This window comes from Cyanistes caeruleus, chromosome Z (assembly GCF_971803275.1).
Source record: "Cyanistes caeruleus chromosome Z, bCyaCae1.hap1.1, whole genome shotgun sequence".
Taxonomy (NCBI): Eukaryota; Metazoa; Chordata; class Aves; order Passeriformes; family Paridae; genus Cyanistes; species Cyanistes caeruleus.
In genome coordinates this window covers 81,985,721-82,011,515 of record NC_141732.1, presented here as the reverse complement: position 1 = coordinate 82,011,515, position 25,795 = coordinate 81,985,721, and the positions used below count along the sequence as shown (strand labels likewise).

At 57.7% G+C, this 25,795-nt stretch overlaps 1 pseudogene; it reads left to right on the top strand.

The window, feature by feature from the left end:
* The first annotated feature begins 3,392 nt into the window (after positions 1-3,392).
* On the top strand, positions 3,393-18,801 carry LOC147648647 (extracellular matrix organizing protein FRAS1-like; annotated as a pseudogene).
* The last annotated feature ends 6,994 nt before the right edge of the window (positions 18,802-25,795 follow it).

The window sequence follows — 25,795 nt, the reverse complement described above, 5'->3', positions numbered from 1 at the left end:
GGCCACGCTTGTGGACATGTAAAGTCAGTACTTGGAGTCTTCTGGACACATAATGGGAAAAGTGTGTCGGAGTGGATAAATTGCTGTTCTGTACATCTGTAGTGGTGATGAGTTTTCCTTTGGTTAAGGAGACCTTAACCACGTTCACTGTGGGGAAAGCTGATGGACTCCTGACTGCAGGGCTGGGGTGATGGTGCTGCCTTCTGCATGCCTTTCCTTTGTGGACACAAACCAGTGCAAAAGCAAGGTCCTGAAGCAACCGGGATCCTCCTGAGAGGGCCACTCCGTTCCAGCAGCAGTGCTGAACACACTCCCCCTCCTCTCCCAGCCCTGGCCAGCGCTACAGCAGGCAGAGGAGGGAGCTGCCTGGGGAAAATGGAATCTTGGCCCTGCTCCACCAGGTACCAACCTCTTCCTCTGCTAGACAATGTGCCTTCACACAAAAGACGAGTCCCCAAAGGATGGGCCTTGCAGGCTCTTGCCTTGGAGTGGGAGCAGCTCCACCCTGCTTTTATTCTGGTGGCAGCTTGCTTCCTCCCAAGGTAGACACTGGTGCTCCCAGGGTGAGCACTCCCGGTGGAATGGCCAGGCCTCCCAGCCCTGCAGTTTAAAAAGGAGCACAGACACACACACAGAGAGAACCATGGACAGGTGAGAAAGAAATGCTCCGTGAGGCGAGGCTGGCTTGAACAGCTGCATCCTGGGCATTGCTTTGTTGTCTCCCATCACCCAGCTCTGCAGCCAAGAGGCCCCTGTGGTCTGTAGCACCCGCTTGGTGCACGTGGGACCGCTCGGGGAAGGCGGCCAGAGCAGGACGTGCTGGGGACCCGGGTGCAGCAGCCACGTAGAAATGCTGTGAGGTCCAGAGACACCGAGCGGTACGGCCAGCCCGGGTCACAGCCACGCTGGAAGGGGAGCGGGAGCTGAGAGTATGGGATGGGGTCATACTTTGTTCCAAGGCAGGTAAATTCCCCACCATTTTTCCTTGTTATTTTGAACTCTAACAGCATCAAACACTTTGTGCTTCTCTGCGTTTAACATGCAGGTTTCCAGTGAGTTGGCTGCTCACGGTTTTTCTCTGTTTCACCACAAAATCGGTTGTAAGATCTTTTGGATCAAATCCCAACATCTCCCTTTACTCGTGGATTAGGAAGGAAAATGTTGAAATATCCCGAATTTCACCCCAAAAGCCTCCCAGGATTTCCTCCCAAAATCCCCCAATTTTCACCCCAAATCCCCAAATTTCAGCGCCAAAATCCCCCAGGGTTTCACCCCAAAATCCATCCTGCGAGTCCAGAGTTTCTGGAACCAGTCCGGTGGTTCTAGACTATTCTGCTGGACCCCGCTCGGTGCTGAGGTTCCAGATCACCCAGGACAGTCCAAAACACCGGGAGAACCTCAGCAGCCTTCAGGACCCCCGGGATGGATCCAGAACCTTCTGGAAGACAATCAGCACCCTCAGGATGGATCCAGGACCTCCTGGAAGATGCCCAGGACCCTCAGGATGGATCCAGCACCATCTGGAAGGCACTCTGCAACATCGGGACACATCCTGCACCATCGGGTAGGCACGCAGCACAATCGTGACGGATCCAGCACCTTCTGGAAGGTGCTCAGCATCCTTGGGACGGATCCAGCACCCTCTGGAAGGCGCTCAGCACCCTCGGGATGGTGCTGAGCACCCTCAACACTCATCCTGCACCCTCGGGATGGTGCTGAGCACCCTCAGCATGCTCAGCACCATCCCGAGGGTGCTGAGCACCATCCCGAGGGTGCAGGATGAGTGTTGAGGGTGCTCAGCACCATCTCGAGGGTGCAGGATGAGTCCCGCGGTTGCAGGATAAGTCCTGAGCGTGCTCAGCACCATACCGTGGGTGCTCAGCGCCGTCTCGAGGGTGCTCAGCACCATCCCGAGGATGCAGGATGAGTACCGAGGGTGCTCAGCACGCTCGGGACTCATCCTGTACCTTCTGGAAGGCGCTCAGCACCCTCGGGACCTTTGATCCTGTTCCCTTTGATCCCATTACCTTTTTTCCCAATTTCCGTTTCTCCCATAATTCCCTTTTTTTTCTTTATTCCTGGTTTGTTGTTTTCTTTCCCGGTTTTTTTTTTCTCCCGATTTCCAGTGTTTTTTTCTTTATTCCCGTTTTTTCCCCCAGTTCCCGATTTTCCCCCAATTCCCGTTTATTTATTGTGCCGGTGTTAGCAGCGGGGCAGAGACAGGCGGGGGCCGTGTGCCGGCGTCGGGCGGCTGCGGTGGTGGACGCGGGGACGTGAAGACGCACGGCGGGGACCGGACAGCGGCTGGGCCGGGCGGTGGCAGAGGCGACGCGGCTGTCAGCAGTTGTAGAGCCGGGGCCCCGTGCCCGTCCTTGCTCTCCCCCCCGCGGCTTGAGAGGCCGGTACGGAGGGCGGTGGAAAAGCTGCGGCTGCGAGCGGGCACGGGGCAGCCGCGGGCGGCGGCAGGAACATCGGCGATAGAACCTGTGACTGCGCATGCGTGGATGACGTCAGCGCCGCAGGGCAGCATGGGGGAGTGGTGTGGGACGGCGCGACTTCCGAATGGGCCCCGGCGGCACCGCTGAGAGCGGCGTCGCTGAACGGCGGCGGCGGCGGCGGCGGGAACGGCGACTGCACGGCTGCCGGGAAAGCGGAGCCCGCGGGGCGCCATAGGCGGCGCGGGCGGCACGGAGCGGCTGTAGGGGAGCGGAGCGTGCCGGAACTGGGGTAGGAGTAACGAGGGCCGCGCGGTCGAGGGGCGGGGGCGCGCCGCTCTAAGCGGGCGGGAAGGGAGGGACGCCTGTGGGGACAGAGGGAACGGGGGCCGTGAGGGCAGAGCCGGGGGCGGGCAGGGCGGGGATTGCGACACCGGTGACGAGGCTGGGGGGGGTGTGGAACACGGAGCGGGGAGCTCGCCGGTTGCCACGTCGGAGACGGGAGAGGGATGAGGATGGGGAAGGGGAGGGGGCGCCGCGGGATCCGCCGTGGGGTTTGGGGACATAGGAACAGACCGCGAAATCACGGGGGCTGGGGCAGGTGGGGCAGGGAGGCAAGAAGGGGATAACACACTCTTAACATCCTGGACCTGATGATCCCTATGGGTCCCTTCCAGTTTGGGATATTCCATGATTCTGTGATTCTTTATGAGAGAGGGAGGGAAAGAAGTAAGATTAGAGCAGAACCCTGTATCATTGAACAGATGTTAAAACAGCTCTCTCAGCAGGAGAAAAAGAATAAAGAGAGAAAGTTGTGAAACCCAAATTCTGGAGCTCTGTCAAGCCCCAGGTGCCTCAGCTGATGGGGTCAGCCTGCTTCCAAAGTAAGAATTAGAAGCTGCAGCCTGTAAGGAAGCATCTCTTTTCTGCTGTCCCTCTCTCCAGGGCATGTGGTGAAAATGCCAGCCACAGGAAAGGGATCCTGGTGGAAACTTCCCCTTCACCTTTGATGTGATGGATGCAGATGGCAACAAACTGATGGACCGGGTTTTTTACATCCATGTCATAGGTAAAAGGCAGTTATGCTTTCTTTGCTGCAGCGCTCAGGGCTGCTCCCAGATTCCATCCCACATGTACTGCAAGGCGAAATGTAATTCTTGAGACTCGGTTTTGATGCGCCGTCAATTCCAAGGCCTTTGAAGTGAGGGGCACGGGGAGATTTTGCAGATGTAAGGGTTCATTCTTTGGCTTCTGACAAACTCAGTGAAAAGGTAGAAAAATTCCCCTTAGTATCTTTCACATTTTGTTGAGATCGTCTATAAGACATTATAATGTTATCAACCCCGATCAATGGCAAGGCCTAAAGTTCCTGGTTTGGAATTATCAAAACATTTGTGCGTGTGTTTTGTTTTCCTGCCCAAGCACCCACGGGAAGAAGCATCTCCTAACTCAGCTTTGTGTTTAACCCTTCCAGAGGACAGATTTCCCCCCTCCATCATCACTAACGAGGGGCTGGTGTTGGATGAGAACTCGGCAAAGACAATCAGAACCCTCCAGCTCTCGGCCACTGACCAGGACAGCGAAGCCTCCCAGCTCCAGTTGAAGGTCACCTGGCAGCCACAGCTGGGGCATCTGGAGCACGTGGCTTCCCCAGGTGAGCTGGGAGGTGTTGGGCTCTCACAGCAGCAAAATGCTGGAGGCTTTTGAGCCCTAAACATTCATTGCAGGAAAAACATGCCCAGAGGCAGCGACACACAATTCCAGTTCCTGTTAGAAATCAAAGCTAAAATAAATGAGCCCAGAGGGTTAGGGAATAAGGTGAGTGGAGGCAGAGCAGCCCAATAATCCCAGTTTAGGATTTATTCAGCCTCTGGGCCAGTTTCTGGCCCTACTGCTGCTTCTGCAGTAGGTTTTCCTTTTCTCCCAGGAAAACCTTTGGCCTTTGCTGTGAACAGCAAAGAATCCATCCCTTAATGTCCTTGGGAACGGCTCATCTTGGTGCACAGACTGTCCTCCTTGGTGCTTTCTGTCCTCCTCTTGGCCAGTATGTCCCTTGATCCCTAAAGCCCAGCCTGTTTCCCTAAGCTGTGCTGTGGAGAGAGGAAGGGAACCGTCTACTGAGTTTAACAGGAAGCGATGTTGGGGTGTGATGGTTGTGCTGGATAATGAACTCTGGTTGTTCAGGGAAGGGGGTTGGTCAGTTCTGCAGATGTGATCTGAATTTCAGAGCTGCCTTTCGTGCCTGCTGACTGTGCGAGTGTGCTGCCTCTCCCTGATGAATTAATCTTGATCTGTGGTGTCATAAAATACGCTCTTCTGATTTTATTATATTCATCTAAGGTTGTATTTCTTCTTAACTTTATATTTCTCGTTAACGTGAGATGAAAGCGGAAATATCTGCTCTGTGTTTTCAAGATGCAGACGGTCCCTGTACAGCTCAGTTTGGGTGTGTGGTTTGCCTCATCTTCTCACAAAAACATGTTGAAAGGGCAGGAATAGTGAATGAGTTATAATAAGCAAACTACTCTCTGCTGTGAGAGTAAATTAAAAACTTGCAGTATCTTTGTCTAAATTGCAAACTAACCAGCGAATCTTGTACTTGGGAGACTTGAATTAAGGGCTTTATTCCTCCTGTTATTTAAAATCTGATGATGATTCTGATTTCTCTGCTTTTTCATGTCTGTGAGGGACCAATAAGGCTACCGAGTCACAGACTGAGAAGTAGCTGTAATGATTCAAATGACCTAAACCTAAGGAGAGAATACTGAAGTGTTCAAAAGAGAACCCAAACCTTTCCAGCTGATGAGCTCTGAGGAAATATTAGCTGATCGTTCCATTGTGGCTCATTTATTTAAATCAGATCCTGGTGTCTTCTGTAGTGTGGCCAGCACTTGTCAGCAGCCATTTAGTGTGATATATTGGTGGCAAACTTCTTGTCAGGATGTTGGTTGACAGCAGCAGTAAAAACTGTTGAACGTAGCAAAGAGATTTAAAAATGCTCAAGTGTTTTTTAAAATGCTTGTCAGGTACCTTTCTGTGGCTGTGTCACACCTAATGGGCTGTAAAGATGTCACTATAAATCAGTGCTGAAAATGGGACTGGGTACTAAATGCAGGGGTATAAGGAAGGGCAGAGAGAAGAGATCCTTGGAAGGCATTTTGGAAAACTGCTGTGAGGCCAGGAGGCCTTCGGTTCATCCCCAGCGATGCCACGGTTGGCTTAGTCCTGCCCAGCAGCGACAATCCAAGTGTTACATGGACAGTTTTTCTCCCAGCTTCTCTGCCCCAGGAGGCCCACTCCCAACAGGAGGAGATGAAAAGAAGCCTGGACTTCTTTTTGAGAAGGAAATTTTAGGAGGCTCTGTGCCAGCTAAATCCCTGGCTCAGCTGAGGGTTCACGGGGCAGCCTGCCTTGGATCAGAACCAGCCAAAACCGAGTCCTCATGCCTAAATATGTCCTGCTTCCCGTAGTTTTTCCCTGCCTTGCTCTTTCTGCTGCACATTTCCTCCCTGTTGTTCGTTTTCCAGGGACAAGAATTAGTTCCTTCAGCCAGGCAGACTTGGCCTCTGGCAGCATCCAGTACATCCACACCAGTGAGGAGGAAAAGCACACGGATGCCTTCACCTTTTCTGTGTCTGATGGGACAAACGAGGTCAGTCCCAGCCTGACTTTTGCCTGAGTGGGCAGATGTGGCTGTTCCTCCTTCTCCTGCTGTGGGATTTCCCACATCGCTCAGGTCAGGGAGGGAGGAAGGCCTGTGCAGGGAACAGGGAGCCACCTGCCCTGTGGGCTCACCAAGAGTTGGGTGCCTGGTTTTCAGCTGCTTGCCAACTGTTGCTGGAGCTCAGCTTTGATCCAGTGCACTGACAGCGTAGTGACGACAGCCAGCCCCTGGAGAAATGCCTTTTTCCTGCTTTCTGAAAGAGAAGAAGTCTAGCTGCACATAGAGGGAGAGGAGCAAAACTGAGTGAGAGAGGGAGGGAAAGTGGATGTCCGTAAATATCACAGAAAGAGGGAGAATTAATGAGTGGGGAGGGATAAAGAAGTAATCTGGGCTTAGCAGCTCAGACAAGGCTGAAATGAAGAGACCCAAACTGGGGATCGCTGTGCTCTTGCGGTGAAGTCACACTCTTGGAAGGCTGAATTTGGCAAGGGAAGCTTTTCTTCCTGTCCCAGGTGAGCCAGACATTTGACATCACCATAAACCCCGTGGATGACTCCTTGCCCATCGTGCAAATCTTTGGGATGACAGTTCAGGAAGGGGTGAGAAAAACCATCACGGAGTTTGAGCTCAAAGCGACAGATGCTGACACAGAGGTAAGGCAGGACCACCCCCAGCCTCCTTGCTCCCCTCTTGTGCTGCACATCTGGGCTTGTGTTTAAAGACTTAATGCTGAATTTATGCTCAGCATGGATGGAAATGGCACTTCCTCTTCTTCCTGGGTCTGGCCAGAGGCTGAGCTGTCGAACACTGGCTCTATCTCACTGCTGTTTCCCCTGCAGCGAGAGATCTGGCTGCCTGAGCCAAAATCCTGCCCCCAAGGTTTTTGCCCTGGCAGAAGTGGCAAGGGACACACTGCCCGGAATGGCTGCAGGACTGGGGGCTGCTCTTGTGTTCGTGGAGCAGGCACAGGGGTGGGTGGGAGCTGTCTCAGACCAGCTGAAGCAGGAATTCGGTGGGATGTGCCTTGTTTTATAGGGAGACACCTACAAAACAAAATCCCTTGGGAGAGGGACAAGGACAGGGCGGGGCTCAGGGGGAACCAGGAATGTTCTGTGCTAACCCTTGTGTTGGGAACACCAACGCAGGGGAGCTGCCTGGCCAGAATCCCTGTCCGGGCCTCCTGAGCTGGAAGGGCAGTGTCCTGAGGTCGTGTCCCCAGCTTTGCCCCTCCATGTCCGGGCACAGGTGGAGTCCCTGACGTTCGGGGCGGTGCAGCCGTCCCGGCACGGGCTGATGGAGCGCAGCGGCCGCGGGCAGCGTCCTCTGCAGGCCACCACCTTCACCAGGGATGACATCACATCTACCAGAAGCGCGGCAGCTGCAGGCACGGCGGCGGCAGCGCGCTCAGGGACCGCTTCACCCTCACCGTCTCCGACGGCACCAGCCCCCTCTTCGTGGTGCAGGAGGGAGGGAAGAAGGTCAGGGAGGAGAAGGGATGGGAGGGGGCCTTGGGAGCTCACAGGGAGGTGCCTCCTCTCGGGGCAGGGGGGACTGAGATGCTGACTGAACGTTCTCGGTCACGTCTTTGCTTCTTCCCCTCCCTGCAAACTCTGCCCTTGGTGCCAGCAGAGCCGAAGGGAGCCGAGCTGGTGACGTGGTGGCTGAGGCTCTGACTCGCACAGTAACCCCCGTGTCTCTGAACTGGTGTCAGGTGGTGACGGCAGCACCGCAGCGCTTCCAGGTGGACATCCTCCCTGTGGATGACGGGACACCCAGGGTGGTCACCAACCTGGGCCTGCAGTGACTGGAGTACACGGATGGCAAGGTAACAGCTGCCTGGCCTCAGCTTGGGCTGCTTCTCAGGCTGCTCCAGGAGAAGGGGCTTCGCAGGAGAGCATCCTCATCCTTCAGCACTTTGATTTTTGGGATGGAGAATACCCTCCCCAGGGTACATTTTTAGCTTTGCTGACGGTGGAGATGTCTTGATGATGTGCGGCAGAGATAGATGGCTTTCCAAGGATACGGTGCAGGAGTTTCTTGCTGTGAAACAAATGCCTTTGTTGTGCTGAAATCCAAACAAAACCCCATAAAACTCTCAGCTTGTTTCTGAGGAGCCAGCACTAACTGTAAAGCAACACTTTGGTTCTTCCCAGAAAAAAATGAGTGGAAAACGCTGTAGTAAGAAATTGCATTAAGAAATGGCTATCTCAGCTCAAACTCCTCACTTCAGGAAAAGCACTCCTGCTCCTCGAGCAGCTCAATTTTCTCTCTTTCTCCTGCTGTCAAAAACATTCTGCTTTTGAAGAGAAAGCAAAATGTGGTAGAACTGAATCAGATCCACCTGAGGGCATTTGAAAAGTGCTCTCCTGGAGGCTCTCCAAGGCTGTGCGAACTGTCTTGAGTGAGTCCTTCAATCTGAGGCTGTTTGCAGATGTTTTATTGCCAAGCAGGGCCTCACCTGAGCGTCAGCACAGCTCGTGGAACAGAACTTTCTAAGTTAAACCCAAAGATTTGTCCTAGCTTTTAGCCCCAGCTAAATAAGGCTGGGCAGCTGCTTTGGAATTTGCTTTTCTTTGAGCCACATCTGTCTTCTTAATTAAACTAAACCTGGCTTAATTAAACCAGATGCGAGGCAAAATTTGAATCTTTGTTGTGTTGTCAAACACGTTGTGGGATATCTCAGTTCAAGGCCGCTCTGTGCTTTCACATCCCTAGATTTTCCCTTTGTCTGTTTTAACAGAGGGATGGTCGGGCTTTTTGTGTGAACAGTCAATCAGACTTGCACTGCTGGAGCTTCAGTTTGACTCCCTTGGTTTTGGCTTTAATCCAGGCCACCAATCTCATCACTAAGAAGGAATTACTGATGACAGATCCTGACACAGATGACGAACAGCTGATCTATGAGATAACAGCCGGTCCCAGAAATGGCCACGTGGAGAACAAGCTGAAGCCGGGCACAGCTGTGACCACCTTTACACAGGGTATGGAGCTGGGCTGTGTCCTGCTGCTTTTTTCCATCACTTGATTCAGTTTGTTAAAATAAGGGAAAAATAGGTGTGAGGGGAGAAGACAAGGGGCAGATCTCCAAAGTGTGTTGACAGTAAGCATTGAACTTGGCTGTCAGTTGCAGAAATCCTGTAATTTCTTGGAGACACCAACCTGTGTCCTGCAGCTTGTCCCAGGTTCTCCAGGCTTGTTAGAGCTGGAGCTGTGACTTGGGGCAGTGAAGAGGGGTTATAGATCTTGCAGGAGGTGTTCATCACAGTGGTGTGGCTAGCTGTGCAGAGCCAGCAAAATGTGGGGAGAGTTCACTCTTGCGGGGCTGAGGGAAGGGGAGGTGAGGGGGTAACTGCTCCCTGTGATCCTCGCTCCATGTGGCCGTGCAGACCCACACTGCTCATCTCCAAAGCTGCCTTGGGATTTCTGTCCCAACTCCTTGGACGTTCCCTCCCGGCAGAGGATGTGAACCAGGGCCTCATTCGGTACGTGGCGCACGAGGAGATGGTCCAGGAGACCGCGGACAGCTTTCAGTTCCTAGTGAAGGACAGCAAACTCAACGTGGTCAGCGGCAACGTCTTCCACGTCCAGCGGTCCCTTCTCAGCTTTACTCACGGCAGGTAAGTGGCACGAGGGGCACTTGGCTGGGGGCTGGGCTCTTAGCTGAGCTCCCTGCAGCATGGGAAGGCAATTCTGTCAGTGAGGAGAGGGGCCTAAAGCGTGGAGCAGCTGCCCCGCGCCCAAGTCCCCGGTTGTTATTGTTCCTCGGATCTCCCAGGGAGGCCACGCTCACCCCCGCAGCCCCGCACGGGGTTTGCTCCCCAGCCCGTTACCTGTGTGTGCTCGATCCCTTTTTCCAGCTACGAGGTCAGGGAGAGCGCCGGCTCCGTCAGCGTCGCCGTGAGGCGGGTGGGGAACCTCAACCGGTACAGCATTGTCCTGTGCCGCACCGAGCAGGGAACGGCCACCGCTGGAGCCGCATCACGGCCCGGGGAGCAGGACTACGTGGAGTATGCGGGGCAGGTGGGTGGGCCCGACCACACCTGCCTCACACAGAGCCTGGAGGAAAGAACAGACAAAAAGTGCTAAAAACACCGAGGAGGGTGTGTTTTATTCCTAAAGTCACGCGAGTTATTTGCTGTCAGAAGAGGGAACGCCTCAGAGCAGGGTGAGACGGGAAGGACGGGAAGCTCCAGAGCCCGGTCCAAGGACAGCAGCCGGATTTCTGCCTTCCAGGTGCAGTTCGAGGAGCGGGAGGACACCAAGTCCTGCCACCGTCACCATCAACGACGACGACGTGTTCGAGGGCACGGAGAGCTTTTCCGTAGAGCTCAGCATGCCGGCCTACGCCCTGCTGGGGAACGTCACCCGGGCCACCGTCACCGTCGCGGACCCCGAGGACGAGCCCACGCTGCAGTTTGACGGGAACGCCTTCCACGTCAGCGAGAGCGCCGGCTTGCTCTCGGCTCCCGTGCAAAGGAAAGGTGGGTCGGGCTGGGCAGGACATGCTGAGCCCCATGGGAGGGCCATGGGGGAACCCTCGTGACAGAGAGCGAGCCCTTGGGCTGTGCCTGCTTGTGGTTTTGGGGTCTTCTCCGATGTTATGTGGCACGACTGTGAAACGTCAAGCTACACGCAGTGTGTTTGTTCCTGTCTCTGCTGTTAAAGCTTCTTGGGTTTGGATTTGTTTCAGCTCCCAGCAGGAGCAAACCCTTGTATTTGTTTGCTGCTTCTCTGTGACCTAGACAGTGTTTTATGTGGACCCTGTCACTGGGCTGCATGTTAATAGGCAAGTGCCACCGGTTTTCTGAGTGTGGATTTAGGAGCATGCCTGGAAGTCATGTCTAAGCCAGCTGCCATGCAAGTTCAGGAGCAGGGACGGTGTTCTTTTTCATTCCTCGCCCTCTTTTCCGAATGCTGCTTTATTTTTTAAGTGACCAGTATCTCCAGCAAACAGATTAAAAGTATTTCCACAGATCTATGGAGTTTCCCTGTTGCTTCCTAGGGGATGCCAGCAGCACCGTGTCTGCATCTGCTACACCGTCCCCCAATCGGCCAAGGGCAGCAGCCTTCACGTGCTGGAATCCGGCTCCGACTTCAAGTCCCGGGGGCTGTCGGATGAGAGCCGCCTCATTTTGGGGCCAGGTGTCACCCTGGTGACCTGTGATGTCACTCTGATCGACGACAGCGAATATGAAGAGGAAGAGGAGTTTGAGGTGGTGCTGGCCGACACCTCGAACAGCGCCCGCATCGGCAGCCGGGCTTCAGCCAACGCGGTCATCGCCGGTCCCAACGACGCCTCCACGCTGTTCCTGGGGAATGCCACCTTTACTGTCAGCGAGGCTGCAGGTGAGGAGCAGGTGGTCGTGTTGGGATGCTCACTGTAGAAGCTTTCACCACCAGGAGGTGCCAGAAGGAGCGATTCGGGGCACAGCAGAACTTCAGAGATGTGCGGATGGGCTCTGGTTCCCTGTGTGCCCAGGGGGAGCCTGGGGGCAGGAGCAGTGCTGCAGGGCAAGGCAGGGGTTTGTGGAACGTGGCTGCTCTCTCAGTTTGTGCTCTCTCAGTTTGTTCTCTCTCATGTGCACGTGCTGCTGCAGGACACATTGAGATCCCAGTGCTCCGGCAGGGACCCGACCTCTCCACGCCCACGTCGGTGTGGTGTGCCACTCGGACGTCAGACCCGCCCTCGGCCAGCCCGGGAGTTGATTATGTCCCCAGCTCCAGAAAAATAGAGTTCAGGCCAGGCAAGACAGAAGAGGTGAGGAGCCACTTGGATTCCTGCTGGGTCTGCTTTGCCTGGTGACACTTGTCTTGTGTTTCTGTGCATATCTAGCATTTGTTATGAATATCCTCGCTGGGCCACTTGAGAACTGTTAATGAGTCTGCTAAGCACAGACTCCCATCCCATCAGCACTCCAGCCAGGAGAGATTTGGCCGTGCCACCTCTTCCATGATAAGGATGGCTGCCCTGTTCTCTGAAATGATAAGCTGGATTCACGTAGAACGTTCTTTGCATTGATTAATGGATTCAGAAAACCCAGTGACATAATGGCTTTACACTAGACTGCCAGATGTGAGTGCTGAGAGGGATGAAAGCTTTATACGTCTAACAGCAGGAATTCCACTTTCCTCCCAGTTCTGCCCCCTGACAATCCTGGACGATGCTCAGTACCCAGTGATAGAAGGGCTGGAGACATTTGTTGTTTACCTCAGCTCCCCCTACGGAGCCGAGCTGGCAAAGCCGTTCCAGGCTGTCGTGGCCATTAACGACATTTTCCAAGACGGTAAGTTACCCCTGGCAGCTCTATCTGCTCTGTTCTGGCCCCTTGGCTCCCTGAGGATCCTCAGCTCTGCTGGGCTCTGTTTCTGCCCCTCTGCAGTGCCCAGCATGCAGTTCACCAAGGACACCTACACGGCCAAGGAGAAGGAAGGGACCCTGCACATCCCCATCTTCCGCACGGGGGACCTGAGCTACGAGTCCTCCGTCAGGTGCTACACGCGGAGCCAGACGGCGCAGGTCACGGAGGACTTCGCGGAGAGGAGGGATGCAGAGGAGTCTCGCGTCACCTTCTTCAAAGGGGAGAAGGTGAGCTGGACCTGCCTCGTGGGGGAGCGAAGAACCGGTGCTGGGAGAGAGGTTCACGTCTCCTCCTCGGCTCTCTGTCGTCAGAGGGAGCTGGCAGAGTTGTCCAGGCTGGTTTCAGGTGGCACAGATTCTTGTCCTAGCAGCGTGAGCCACTCTGAAGGGGCTGTGCGTTTCATGCTGAAACTGGTTACGTTATGAAATGTAAATGTGATGCATCAGGAGGACTCAGGGTTGTTCTACAGAGAGCTGTGGGATTGTGGAAAGAGATGTCTTTGCTGATGTGTCTCCTCCTGTAACAGGCTGTGCTTTGTCCACACTGAAGTAGCAGCCCTAAAAATAGAAGGGTTTCTTCCAGGATGGACAGCAACCCTGGATAGTGAGGCACAGCCTGGCCTTTACGGGGCTTTATCAGATGTATCAGTGTGCGCTGCTTTCTCCTCTTCACTTGGCTGTAGGTGAAGAACTGCAGCGTCCACATCAGTGATGACTCTGCCTTCGAACCAGAAGAGCAGTTCCAGGTCTATCTGAGTAGCCCCCTTGGAAACCATTGGAGCGGAGCTCGGGTTGGGAAGATGGACGTGGCAACCGTAACTGTCACCAATGAGGAAGATGGTGAGTGAGGCTGCTCTGCAAGGATGTCCTGCTGCTTCCCAGGGAGTCGGCACAGTCCCAGGGCTGCAGTGAATGCCTTCGGTGCCGTGGTCACAGCCCTGTGCTGGGCTGAAGGGAGGGCTTGGCTAAGAGAGCTCAGACGCACCACCTCTCCTGTTTCCATTGCTGGAAGTTGCTGTGCTTCCCCTGGGAGATGTTCCTCTCCCTCCACAGCATCACAGCCTGGAGAGATCTGTGGGGGGAGAAGAGGGATGCCAGGGATGGGAGAATCATTTGCCATCCTCTGTAACCCAATGCCCTCGTTAAGTTCTGCCCTAAGTCACACCCAAGCCTTTTTGGCCCCTGCTTTGAGGAGCCCCTCGCTCCGAAGGCGTGTAGACGAGTCTGAAAGGAGCTGAGCTGAGCCAGTCAGGGGTGCAAACCCGGAGCTTTTCCCCTCCCTGCTGTGCCTGCAGCCCCCAGCATCGAGTTCGAAGAGGCCGCGTACCAGGTGCCGGGAGCCGCCGGGCCCGGAGGGAGTGGCTGTGCTGAACATCCCGGTGATCCGCAGAGGTGACCAGAACAGAACGTCCAAGGTGCGCTGCAGCGCCCGCGACGGCTCGGCACAGGCCGGCGTGGATTACTACCCCAAGAGTTGGATGCTCAAGTTCAGCCCAGGTGAAGGGGCCTGGCGGGGAGGGTCTGAGGTGGGGATGCGACCAGGGACGTTTTGTGCGCGCCAGGGACTTCCAGGAGGTTTGGGAAAAGCCACTGGAAAAGCATGAAGTTTGCTGTAATGTTGTTACTCAAAATTAGCTGATGTGTTTAAAGGAAGGCTGATCAGAGCAGAGGAGGAAGCGCTGGCACTTGGCAGAGTCAAGTCCTCCTGAAGGAACATAGGCCTGTGAACACCTCAGACCACGTTGCTGGACCAAGAAGCCCTCACCAAATGGCTCTGCACACTGGTGTGAGGAAGACGAGGGATGGGAATGTGCTTTGCATCCCAGATTTTTCCTTCAGGCAGCTACTACAAGACAGTCGCTATTAATCCTCAGATGGCATCTGCTAGTAAATCTATCACCGGATCGATTGGATCAGTTGTCATAGCTGGAGTTTTATGTTTATAGTGGGCTCCTCTGGGTAAATTATTAGCAGCAATGAGTGGAAATAAAATTTATAATGCGTATTTTATCCTAATGTCTCCGTGGTCACAGCTGGGAGCAGGGTCCGGATGAGAACTTCAGAGCAGTCTCTGGTGATGAATCCACTTCTCTCTGTTTTTCTTGTACTCGCTCCCTCAGGCGTGGCCCACATCATGTTTAAGGTGGAGATCATGTCCAACGAAGACCGGGAGTGGCACGAGTCCTTTTCTCTGGTGCTGGGCCCAGATGATCCTGTGGAAGCAGTTCTAGGAGACAGCAGCACTGCCACAGTGACTATTTTGGATCAGGAGGCAGCGGGGAGCCCGATTCTCCCAGCACCTCCCGTGGTGAGTGGATGTGAGTTGGTGCCCTTCAAGCACAGAGTGGAAACCGCAGTGGGATTTGGGAAATAGAAAGTGGGGCTGCCGTGGCAACGTGGGAGGCGAGGATGGCTTTTTCCACCCTTTCCCTCGGCTCCAGCTGAGTGCTGCCCTCTGGTTTCCCACAGGTGGTCACCGTGGCTGGTCACTACGACCGCGTGGAAGAAGTGACCAAGGAGGGTGCGAAGAAATCCCCCTCCCCAGGCTACCCCCTCGTCTGTGTCACTCCCTGTGACCTTCACGTCCCCAAGTACGCCCCGATGAAGGAGCGCTGCGGCGAGGCCGGGATCAACCAGTCTTCCATACAGTTCAGCTGGGAAGTGGCCGCCCCCACGGACGGGAACGGAAGCCCGCTGGCCTTTCGAGACCATCACGGACAACACGCCCTTCACCAGCGTCAACCACAGGGTACGCGGGCGGGGAGGCACCGGTGGGGCTGCGGAGATTCTGGCCTAAAAATCTCATTGGATTTGGGACTAGCTGGGAGGCCTGGGTGCTTTTCATTTATTTCATTTATTTTCCATTTCATTCATTTTCCATTTATTTTATTCTCTAAATCTTCAGAGTGCCAGGAAAATACTGGTTTCTTTTAATGTAGGGCCGTACTGGAAATACAAAACGTTCTCAGCTGGGCTCCCTTTTATAAGTTTGACTGTGTTCTCGGCCAATAGAAATGAGCAGAGGCGGCTCAGGCCATGCTCCACAACATGGGATATTTTGGCTCATTCCCTAATTAAGAGACCAGAAGCCAAAAATGTTCCTCTAGAAACGAGTGGCTTTCCCTGTTTGGGGTGTCTCACTGTCCTCTCCTGGCTGCGTTATCCACGTGCAGCCCACTCCATCTCCCCCAGGCTCTCCCATTAAATTGCTTGGACCAGCATCATCTCTCTTAATTCCTGCCAGCCTGGAACTAGTTCATGAAGTTTCCTTTTATAGCTCCAATTGTTTGCACAAACCCAGAGGAGCCGCCTGGCCGGAGAAACTGCCCAGTGGAGCATGTGGAGCCTGGCCCCAGCCAGGCTGGAACATCTCCCCGAATTCTCCAGGGCCTGCAAAGTACAGCTGCACTCTGCAGATAATAAATGGAGAGCTCTGGGAGGCCTGAGCAAGCAGAATTGCTCATTTTTAATTCACAGCCTTGGAAATCAGGGGGGTTTTGAGGTGAAATTGTGCCCAGAGTTCCTTTGTCCCATGGTCCCAGGGAGCCTTAGCACTGCCCCCGCATTACAACGCCGGTTTGTCTGAGGTACCTGCACGTAAAGAACGTCCAGAGTCACCTCTGACTTCACTGCAAGGCGCATAACCCCCTTTCTGGGGTTTTATTGCCAGGTAAGGGACTCTGCTCAGTCCTTCCTGACAGTCCACGTCCCTCTCTACGTGTCCTACATCTGTGTGACGGCACCGAGGGGCTGGGCTTCCCCGGAGCACCGCAGCGAGATGGAGTTCTCCTTCTTCTACGACACCGTTCTCTGGAGGACAGGTGAGCCTGAGGCGCTCCAAGGGCTATGGAAGAAGTGGTTCCTTCATGTTTTCCCCTTAGCTCCTGCACTGCCCCCAGAGTCCTGAGGGAGCGGGGAACTCGGAATATTGCCTTCCTCTGTGCTTGCGGGGGGCTTAGGCAGCCGGTGGCTGACGGAGGGAGCGTGCAGCTGGCTCACTGGAGGCTGATCCCAGCTGAACCCTGCCTTGTGGAGGTGTCCCAAGCGCTTCTGGGGCTGGCAGAGCCCAGCAGAGGAGAGCGAGGGTGCTGTGTGGGCTCCCAGTGGCGCTTGCTGTCCTTGCAGGGATCCAGACGGACAGCGCGCTCTCGGCCTGCCTGCAGATAATCCCCATCTACATCCGCGAGGACGGCCGGCCGGTCATCGAGTTCAAGACGCAGGCCAAGTTCAGAGGTGAGGGCAGCGATCCTGGCAGGGACACAGAGCAGGGTCACACAGAGCTCTGCTCTGACGGCACAGGCAGCGGAACGAGTCCCCGTCCCCGCCGGGAGCCCCTCTGCCCCTGCGAGGTGGGGCCTCTCCGCGCTCTGCCTCCCGTCACCTCCTTGTCCTCCCCCAGGGCTGTTTGTCATGGAGCACCACAGCCTGCCAGGTGTCAGGTCCTCTTTGGTAACTCCAGAGCACCTGGGAGGCATCGAATTTGCCCTGCAGCTGCTGTGGAGCGCTCAGACTTTTGATTCTCCCTACCAGCTCTGGAGAGCAACCAGCTCCTACAACAGGTGAGGGCTGGGGGTGCAGTCCCCTCCAGCAGCTTCCCCCACAGCACCACGTTCTCCCTGGCACCCCTCCAGCAGCCACGCCAGCAATAGCACGGAATGCTCAGGAGCTTGGTCAGAGCTGGAGCACCGTTGTACTGCGAGAAAAATCAGCTCAGCCTCTTGGAAAGGAATGTTTCCAGCAGTGCGGCCTGTGGATAGACTGATCCCAGAGTCACACTTGTCCCTCGGGGACTGCTGGATGACATTGCTGGGGCAAGGGAGAGGTGCTGCCCTGGGTGAAGGGCTTTGAGCTGTGCTTGGTGGCTGCAGGGTCTTCTGTCTGTTCCCAGGAAGGATTACTCTGGAGGATACACCATCTTCCTGATGCCCTGCACGGTGCAGCTCACGCCGCCGTGGGCAGAGCCTGGAGCCAAGCCCCTGCCCTGCCCTGCCCGGCTCACGCTCCCGAGCGGTAAGAGGGCAGGAGGGCAGGCTCGGCCCCTTTGGGGTGCACACCCGTCCAAACCTCATCTCCCCTTTGTTTCCTTCCTTGTCCCAGTTGCAGGTTTTTGATCCCGATCGCCTTCCGGCAGACAAACCGCCCACTTCCAGTTGTTTACTCCCTGAACACAGAGTTTCAGCTCTGTAACAACGAGAAGGTTTTTCTAATGGACCCCACCAAATCGGAAATGTCTCTGGCAGAAATGGATTACAAGGGGGCTTTATCCAAGGGTAGGATTTACCTCTCCTCTTCTGCCTGTGCCCAGCATTTCTGCTTTCACAGCTTCCATTCCCTGGAGAGGAAAGGGCAGAACCCACGTGTAGCTTTGCCTCTTCTACAGCAGTAATTGACATCTTACAGCCCTGTGAAAGAACAGCGTGCTCTGGCACCGCGTTTTGTCACTCCCACACACCGAGCCCTTCCCAAACAACCCCAACCCTTCTGAACACGGACACTTGGCTCTGGCAGCGTTTTCCTGCTTGGGAAATTTCACCTGCCCCTCTTTGTCCCGACCTCCCCCGGGCAGATCCTGTACCGGCGCGTGCTCTGGCCCCCCGAACAAAACCTCAACGCCGCTTACAAGCTGCAGCTGGAGAAGGTCTACCTGTGCACAGGCAGGGCTGGCCACGTGCCCCTCTTCGACCCCACGGGCACCGTCTACAACCAGGGGCCCCAGTACGGCTGCATCCAGCCCCACAAGTACCTGAAGCACCGATTCCTCCTCCTGGTGAGTGCTCTGCTCCTGCTTCTTCCCGTTTGGGATTTGCTCTGGCAACCGGCAGGCGGTGGCTGCAAAGGGATGAGGAAGGGAGCCCGTGGGGGATGTTTTGTGCTGCTGCTGCTGCTGCTGCCAGCTGTGAACACCAGATCAGTTTTCCCCCACCCTTTGAGTGTGTTCCTCAATCGGTGCCCACGTGTACGTGTGGAGATGGGGCATTCGGACTAGATCCCTGACACAGGTGTTTGGTGGGGCTCTGGCTTCCAGCCTCCCTTGGGAAAGCAGACAGCATCCCTCACCACACTTCTCTGACTTTCCAGCACCGAAACCAGACAGAAGTGACGGGTAAGTATTTCCACGCTGTGCCTTTTGACTCTGCCCACTTTGCTTCCCAGCTGTCCGAGTTCCACTCGGTGAGCAGCATGCCCGGAGTTGATGGATTTACTCTCAAGGTGGATGCTCTCTACCAGGTATGGAGTACCCAGTGCTTTTGGTAGCCCAAAATGGACTCCTCTGTCCAGGACCTCCCGAACACTTGGTGAATTGTAGACTCTGGGCCTTCACACTTCACCTCTGATACAAGAAATGAAGATGAGGATGTTAGTCCCATAATTTCATTTTTTTTTTCCCCTGAGGCACTCATGAGAAAGCTCTTTAAAAACACTTTATTCGTGTTCCTGAAGGAATTAATGCCATTGCAAAGGCAGGACACCTCGCTGGGTGGTGCGTGCTCCCGAGGAGCTCCCCTTGAACAGCGAGGTGGAGCTGCCCCGGGGCGCCCCGAAGGCGGCGGGCGGCCGCTGCTGCACCGTCAGGAACCTCCATCCACCGAGGGACAGCGGCGGCCTCTGCAAGGGCCAGGGCCAGGGAAGTGAAGCAGGTGCACTTGCAAGTCATACGGGTATTTTTTTAGTCTGGTGAGGAGGGGCAGCTGTCAATTCCCCCTGCTCCCGTCTTAGCGACTGCACCGCCGCCCTTCCTCCGTGCTGCTCCAGCTCTCCCGGGCTTAACTGGGCAGGGTGGCGAAGGCATCTGCCACCCCCGTGAGCCAGCCGAGGAGCAGCCGGGTTCCTCGTTGGCCTCCGGAAGAGAGTAAAGCTAAAATACAAAACCCGCTGTGATCGGGGTGTCCCTTCTTGCGCCGCCCCGCCGGTCTCCCTCATTCCCCTGGGGCGCGGCGGGCCGGAGCCCCACGGAGCTGCTGCGCCGGGGAAGGGAAGGAGGGAGACGCGGGCGCCCAGCTCGGCTCGGGCCCCGCCGCGGCCTCGGGGCCGGCGGAGCGGGGGGCCCGGGCCGGGAGCGCTCCGGGGCTGCGGGACCGGCCGGGCCCAGGCGGGGGCGCCGCGTCCGAACCGGGACCCGCAGCGCTCCCGCAGCCGGCGCCGCCCTCCCGCCGCGATGCCGAGCCCGGGACCGAGCCCGATCCGCCCCACGGGGGAGAGGCGGCACCGCCCGGGACCGCAGGGCGGACACCCGCAGGACCCGAACCCCCGCATCCCGGCTCCGGCTGTGGGCTCCGTCACCCGCTTTCGGTCAGCCCCGTCCCGGCATCGCGGCAGGAGGGGGGAGTCGAGTCCCGGCGAGGGAGTGCCCAGTCCCCCCGGCCTTGTCTCAACCCCAATCCGGCCGTGCTCCGCCGCCCCCGAGACCCGCCACCCGGGGCCGGCCGGGGGAGAGGCGGCACCGCTCCGCCGGCGGACACCGGCAGGACTCTGCCCCGCGGCAGACCCCGTCCCGAGCCGCGGCCCCGCCGCAGCGCGCAGGGCTCGGAGCGGAGCCCGCCGGGAGCAGCCCCCGGGCCGGGGCTCGCCCGGCGCCGAGCGAGAGTCCCGGGCCGGCGGCACGGGGGGCGGGGCCGCATGAGGAGCGGGGCCACGGGGCACAGCCCGAGCGCGCCTGGGAACTGCCGGGGGGTCCCTCGGGCGGCGCCGCCTCTCCGTCATCGAGGCGGCATCGGCCTCGGGTCCGGGATCGGTTCCGGGTCCGGGATGGCGGCGGCGATTCCCGCCGCGGGGCCCCCGTGTGGGCCCGGGACCCCGCAGGGCGCCCTCTGGCGGACGCGGAGCGCCCGGTGCGAGCGCGCCGCCCCCGGCGGCCCCGGGACAGCGGCACGAGGGGGGCGAGGCCAAGGAGGGGCGGGGGCACAGAGCGCGTGCGCAGCTCGGGACAGCAGAGCGCGTGCGTGGCGCGGGGCCGCCTCAGGTGTGCGGGGCGGGGCCGGCACAGGTGCGAGGGGGGGGACCGAGGCCACTTAAACACCGGAAGGGCGGCGGCCGCCATTTTCTCCGGGAGGAGCCGGCTGCGGCCGCTCCGGTGAGGCGCTTCTCTCTTTTCTGCTTTTATCTCTCCATTCTGCTTTTATCTCTCCTTCCTGCTTTTATCTCTTCTCTCTGTCTCTTCTCTCTCCTCTGCTTTTATCTCTCCTCTCTGCTTCTTTCTCCTCTCCGCTTTTATCTTTCCTCTCCGCTTTTATCTTTCCTCTCTGCTTTTACCTCTCCGCTTTTATCTCTCCTTTCTCTGCTTCTTTCTCCTCTCTGCTTTTATCTCCTCTCTGCTTTTCTCTTCTTTCTGCTTTTCTCTCCTCTCCGTTTCTCTCCTTTCTCTGCTTTTATCTTTCCTTTCTCTGTTTTTCTCTCTCCTTTCTGCTTTTATCTCTCCTTTCTCAGCTTCTCTCCCCTCTCTCCTTCTCTGTTTTTCTCTCTCCTCTCTGCATTTGTCTCTCCTCTCTGCTTTTATCTCTCCTCTCTGTTTTTCTCTCCTCTCCTTCTCTCTCCCGTCTCCTTCTCTCCCCTCTCTGCTGTTCTCCCCCGTCTCCCCTCGCACCGCCCGCCCCCCCCTGCCCCCGCCTCTGTTCCTGCTCTGTTCCCTTACAAACCCTGACTCCTGTCTCTGTTCTTCCTTCTCCTTCTCCCTCCATCCTCCCGCCCGTCCCGACCCTGCAGCCTCCCGTTATCCTCGCCTGTGCCCGCTCTTACCCTCCCTGTCCCCCTTCTCCTTCCTCTCTCGTCCTTATCCTTTCCCTCTCTTCCTCATCCTCCTTCTCTCTTCCTCACCCTCCTTCTCTCATCCTTATCCTCCTTCTCTCGTCCTTATCCTTTCCCTCTCTTCCTCATCCTCCTTCTCTCGTCCTTATCCTTTCACTCTCTTCCTCATCCTCCTTCTCTCGTCCTTATCCTTTCCCTCTCTTCCTCATCCTCCTTCTCTCGTCCTTATCCTCTTTCTCTCGTCCTTATCCTTTCACTCTCTTCCTCATCCTCCTTCTCTCGTCCTTATCCTTTCACTCTCTTCCTCATCCTCCTTCTCTCTTCCTTATCATCCTTCTCTCGTCCTTATCCTTTCCCTCTCTTCCTTATCCTTTCCCTCTCTTCCTCATCCTTTCCCTCTCTTCCTCATCCTCCTTCTCTCGTCTTTATCCTTTCCCTCTCTTCCTTATCCTTTCCCTCTCTTCCTCATCCTCCTTCTCTCGTCTTTATCCTTTCCCTCTCTTCCTTATCCTTTCCCTCTCTTCCTCATCCTCCTTCTCTTTTCCTCACCCTCCTTCTCTCGTCCTTATCCTTTCCCTCTCTTCCTCATCCTCCTTCTCTCGTCCTTATCCTTTCACTCTCTTCCTCATCCTCCTTCTCTCTTCCTTATCATCCTTCTGTCGTCCTTATCCTTTCCCTCTCTTCCTCATCCTCCTTCTCTCGTCCTTATCCTTTCCCTCTCTTCCTTATGCTTTCCCTCTCTTCCTCATCCTCCTTCTCTCGTCCTTATCCTTTCCCTCTCTTCCTCATCCTTTCCCTCTCTCGTCCTTATCCTCCTTCTCTCTGTCCCTTTCTGTCTTCCCCCGCAGCCGCGGGGCTCGGGGCGCCGGATAATAAAGCCCCGAGGGCCGGAGCCGGCGCCCCCGGCGGGAATCCCCTCACGGGGCCGGAGCCCGCGGTGCGGGTCCCCCCACGCACAACACGGCCCCACACTGCCGGGTGTCCCCACATCACACTGGGGGCTCCCGGGGGGCTTAGGGTGGGCCCCCTCCTCCGGAGGGGTCTGGGGTGGGGTAGCGAGGGTTGGGGGGCTGCGGGGGGGATTGGGATGGGGGGATTTGGGAAGGGCCCCCTCGTTAGGAGGGGGTCCCGGGTGGGTTAGGGGGGGTTTAGGATGGGCCCCCTCCTCTGCAGGGGGTCCTGGGGGGGGTGGGGGGGTTTGGGAAGGGCCCCCTCGTTAGGAGGGGGTCCTGGGGTGGGTGGGGAGGGGGGTTTGGGAAGGGCCCCCTCGTTAGGAGGGGGTCCCGGGTGGGGGGTGGGTTAGGGAGGGCCCCCTCCGGAGGAGGGGGTCCCGGGGAGGGGCGGGGGGCGGGGCCCCCTCCGGAGGGGGGGGCCCGGGGTGGGGGGGGCTGGGGGGCTCCGCCCCCTAAGCCCCTCCCACTTCGGGCCCTCCCCTCCGGAGGGGGCTCCGCCACCCGGCCCCTCCCCAGGACCCCCTCCTCCGGACCGGGGCCCGGGGGGGGAGGGGGGGCGGGGTGGGTGGGGGGGAATAGGAGGGGGAGTGCTGTCGTTAGACACAAATGTGCGATTACGGTGCAGAGTGACGTGACCCCTCCTGCTGCCCCCCCCACCCACCCCGCCCCCCCTCCCCCCCCGGGCCCCGGTCCGGAGGAGGGGGTCCTGGGGAGGGGCCGGGTGGCGGAGCCCCCTCCGGAGGGGAGGGCCCGAAGTGGGAGGGGCTTAGGGGGCGGAGCCCCCCAGCCCCCCCCCACCCCGGGCCCCCCCCTCCGGAGGGGGCCCCGCCCCCCGCCCCTCCCCGGGACCCCCTCCTCCGGAGGGGGCCCTCCCTAACCCACCCCCCACCCGGGACCCCCTCCTAACGAGGGGGCCCTTCCCAAACCCCCCCCCCCACCCCCCCCAGGACCCCCTCCAGAGGAGGGGGCCCACCCTAAACCCCCCCTAACCCTCCCCCCCCACCCGGGACCCCCTCCTAACGAGGGGGCCCTTCCCAAACCCCCCCATCCCAATCCCCCCCGCAGCCCCCCAACCCTCGCTACCCCACCCCAGACCCCTCCGGAGGAGGGGGCCCACCCTAAGCCCCCCGGGAGCCCCCAGTGTGATGTGGGGACACCCGGCAGTGTGGGGCCGTGTTGTGCGTGGGGGGACCCGCACCGCGGGCTCCGGCCCCGTGAGGGGATTCCCGCCGGGGGCGCCGGCTCCGGCCCTCGGGGCTTTATTATCCGGCGCCCCGAGCCCCGCGGCTGCGGGGGAAGACAGAAAGGGACAGAGAGAAGGAGGATAAGGACGAGAGAGGGAAAGGATGAGGAAGAGAGGGAAAGGATAAGGACGAGAGAAGGATGATAAGGAAGAGAGAAGGAGGATGAGGAAGAGGGAAAGGATAAGGACGAGAGAAGGAGGATGAGGAAGAGAGGGAAAGCATAAGGAAGAGAGGGAAAGGATAAGGACGAGAGAAGGAGGATGAGGAAGAGAGGGAAAGGATAAGGACGACAGAAGGATGATAAGGAAGAGAGAAGGAGGATGAGGAAGAGAGTGAAAGGATACGGACGAGAGAAGGAGGATGAGGAAGAGAGGGAAAGGATAAGGACGAGAGAAGGAGGGTGAGGAAAAGAGAAGGAGGATGAGGAAGAGAGGGAAAGGATAAGGAAGAGAGGGAAAGGATAAAGACGAGAGAAGGAGGATGAGGAAGAGAGGGAAAGGATAAGGAAGAGAGGGAAAGGATAAAGACGAGAGAAGGAGGATGAGGAAGAGAGGGAAAGGATGAGGAAGAGAGGGAAAGGATAAGGAAGAGAGGGAAAGGATAAGGACGAGAGAAGGATGATAAGGAAGAGAGAAGGAGGATGAGGAAGAGAGTGAAAGGATAAGGACGAGAGAAAGAGGATAAGGACGAGAGAAGGAGGATGAGGAAGAGAGGGAAAGGATAAGGACGAGAGAAGGAGGATGAGGAAGAGAGGGAAAGGATAAGGACGAGAGAAGGAGGATGAGGAAGAGAGGGAAAGGATAAGGACGAGAGAAGGAGGATAAGGATGAGAGAAGGAGGGTGAGGAAGAGAGAAGGAGGATGAGGAAGAGAGGGAAAGGATAAGGACGAGAGAGGAAGGAGAAGGGGGACAGGGAGGGTAAGAGCGGGCACAGGCGAGGATAACGGGAGGCTGCAGGGTCGGGACGGGCGGGAGGATGGAGGGAGAAGGAGAAGGAAGAACAGAGACAGGAGTCAGGGTTTGTAAGGGAACAGAGCAGGAACAGAGGCGGGGGCAGGGGGGGGCGGGCGGTGCGAGGGGAGACGGGGGAGAACAGCAGAGAGGGGAGAGAAGGAGACGGGAGAGAGAAGGAGAGGAGAGAAAAACAGAGAGGAGAGATAAAAGCAGAGAGGAGAGACAAATGCAGAGAGGAGAGAGAAAAACAGAGAAGGAGAGAGGGGAGAGAAGCTGAGAAAGGAGAGATAAAAGCAGAAAGGAGAGAGAAAAACAGAGAAAGGAAAGATAAAAGCAGAGAAAGGAGAGAAGCGGAGAGGAGAGAAAAGCAGAAAGAAGAGAAAAGCAGAGAGGAGATAAAAGCAGAGAGGAGAAAGAAGCAGAGAAAGGAGAGATAAAAGCGGAGAGGTAAAAGCAGAGAGGAAAGATAAAAGCGGAGAGGAAAGATAAAAGCGGAGAGGAGAAAGAAGCAGAGAGGAGAGATAAAAGCAGAGGAGAGAGAAGAGACAGAGAGAAGAGATAAAAGCAGGAAGGAGAGATAAAAGCAGAATGGAGAGATAAAAGCAGAAAAGAGAGAAGCGCCTCACCGGAGCGGCCGCAGCCGGCTCCTCCCGGAGAAAATGGCGGCCGCCGCCCTTCCGGTGTTTAAGTGGCCTCGGTCCCCCCCCTCGCACCTGTGCCGGCCCCGCCCCGCACACCTGAGGCGGCCCCGCGCCGCGCACGCGCTCTGCTGTCCCGAGCTGCGCACGCGCTCCGTGCCCCCGCCCCTGAGCCGGCCCCGCCCCTCCTTGGCCTCGCCCCCCTCGTGCCGCTGTCCCGGGGCCGCCGGGGGCGGCGCGCTCGCACCGGGCGCTCCGCGTCCGCCAGAGGGCGCCCTGCGGTGTCCCGGGCCCACACGGGGGCTCCGCGGCGGGAATCGCCGCCGCCATCCCGGACCCGGAACCGATCCCGGACCCGAGGCCGATGCCGCCTCGATGACGGAGAGGCGGCGCCGCCCGGGACCCCCCGGCAGTTCCCAGGCGCGCTCGGGCTGTGCCCCGTGGCCCCGCTCCTCATGCGGCCCCGCCCCCCGTGCCGCCGGCCCGGGACTCTCGCTCGGCGCCGGGCGAGCCCCGGCCCGGGGGCTGCTCCCGGCGGGCTCCGCTCCGAGCCCTGCGCGCTGCGGCGGGGCCGCGGCTCGGGACGGGGTCTGCCGCGGGGCAGAGTCCTGCCGGTGTCCGCCGGCGGAGCGGTGCCGCCTCTCCCCCGGCCGGCCCCGGGTGGCGGGTCTCGGGGGCGGCGGAGCACGGCCGGATTGGGGTTGAGACAAGGCCGGGGGGACTGGGCACTCCCTCGCCGGGACTCGACTCCCCCCTCCTGCCGCGATGCCGGGACGGGGCTGACCGAAAGCGGGTGACGGAGCCCAC